This window comes from Azolla caroliniana, unplaced genomic scaffold, assembly GCF_043228905.1.
Source record: "Azolla caroliniana isolate FFs.n. ecotype wild unplaced genomic scaffold, voAzoCaro1.0.p SCAF_22, whole genome shotgun sequence".
Classification (NCBI taxonomy): Eukaryota; Viridiplantae; Streptophyta; class Polypodiopsida; order Salviniales; family Salviniaceae; genus Azolla; species Azolla caroliniana.
The window spans coordinates 3,693,920-3,695,801 of record NW_028230457.1 but is presented as its reverse complement, the minus strand read 5'-3'; the positions used below and the strand labels follow the sequence as shown (position 1 = coordinate 3,695,801).

The 1,882-nt window shown below is 43.1% G+C and overlaps 1 non-coding gene across 1 annotated transcript; it reads left to right on the top strand.

The window, feature by feature from the left end:
* Positions 1 to 583: 583 nt before the first annotated feature.
* On the top strand, positions 584 to 657 carry TRNAI-AAU (transfer RNA isoleucine (anticodon AAU)). The gene has a single exon. It is a non-coding gene; the product is annotated as a tRNA-Ile (tRNA).
* Positions 658 to 1,882: the final 1,225 nt, after the last annotated feature.

The window sequence follows — 1,882 nt, the reverse complement described above, 5'->3', positions numbered from 1 at the left end:
ATATACAAAGTGATAGTTTCGAATTGAATAAAGGAAACCAAAAGGATCATTCATAATTGGGAAACCAAAACAATACATCTACACGATAAGGATAAAATGATAATACATCTCCACGTTAAGGGTATATATCCTGAGGGTAGAATCATAACCTTTACTGAAAATCGATAATTCTTGATTGGGTATGCTTCTTTACGATAAAATGATAACTTCTAATATAAAACGATTATTAGACAATACATCTACACGTTGATGATAAAATGATAATACATCTACATGTTAAAGGTATATATCCTGAGGATAAAATCATAGCTTTTAGTTCAAATCGATCATTCTTCATTGGGTATGCTTGTTTACGATAAGATGATAACTTCTAATACAAAATGATCATTAGAGAACACATCTACAGGTTGAGGATAAAATGATAATTAGGAAAAGGCAACACAAATAGGAAACCTCTACAACAAGTTTGGAAAAGATTTATTTATTCATTCATGTCGCACGAGTATATAAAGTTTTTGTATACTTTCAAAATATGAAAAGGAAACCTTTCATGTGTAGGCTTGGCAAAATATGAAATAGAAATGGCCAATTAACTCAGTTGGTTAGAGCGTCGTGCTAATAACGCGAAGGTCGCAGGTTCGAAACCTCCATTGGCCATGATGAACTGGTCTTCGTTAATATTTCCCAAGCTCTCTATCACCTTCACCATACGAATAGCCATAAAGTTTTTTGACAACAACAAGAAAAATCACCATACGAATAGCCATAAAGTTTGTTAACAACGACAAGAAAAATTTAAAACAGAAATATGTATGTTGCCGCATATTAAGGCGAGATTATTGTTGATTGGTTACACACCTTAAGAATAAAATAGTAACTTGTAATCGACACATATCCTTCAAGATTGGCTAAAATTGAGATTAAATTGATAACTTTTCATATAAATTGATCATTCATGATTTGGTTGCAGAGAGAAAATCCCCACATATCGAGACCTTGTCCTATCGCGAACCAAGGAGAACAGACGTAGATAGACGTGTGAAGATCATTCACAGAGAGCTCGCACACAGAGAACCCCCTCCCTCAGAACTTTCTCTCTCACACTCTCCCCAACACCAAACCTCGCCAACGCTCTCCTACCTCGACGCAGAGATGGATTGCCAAACACTGTCTGAAGCCACCAAGAAATGGCTACGGCAGCACGGACTAGAGGGTTTCCTAACGATCATGGAGGCGGTGCCACACAAGGAGGCCGAAAAGATTATCAAAGAAATCGACACAGAAGTGATCACGGAGGAGGCGATCCGTGCGCTAATAGGCGTTCCGGAGGGAGGCATCTACACGATTGACAATCCTACCTCCGAGCAACTCATCAAATATTTCGGTCAGTACTCTCTCGCCAGCAAGGGCTACAGGACACAGGGTGGCAAAGATATGCTATTCCGTGAAATTGCCCGTGTGCTCCATGAGTTCGGCCACGTGTACCCTCGACCCCCCGTCATGCCTCAGAACCGAGCAGGCTTGATCATCGCAACGTACGAAGGGGTCAAGGTGGATTGGCTAGTGCTGATCGCCGATGGGATGTGTACGACAATTGATATAGTAAGAGGAAAGGATGGCAAGGAAAGCCGGAAAATATGGCATGCGGTGACGCAATGGCTCACCCTATTGGCGCCACCGGTCGAGCCCGTCTAAACCAAGAAGCGGGGAAGAGCAACGGACAGCACCCCGAAACCTGCTTCGAAACGGCAACAACTGTTGGCCTCCAAGGCCACTAAGGGGAAGACGGCCGACGCAAAGAAGGCGGCAAAGGAGCGCGCCAGCCGGAAGCGGCCGACGGCAACACAGGAGGAGACACTGGCACGGCCCCTGAAGAGCCCAC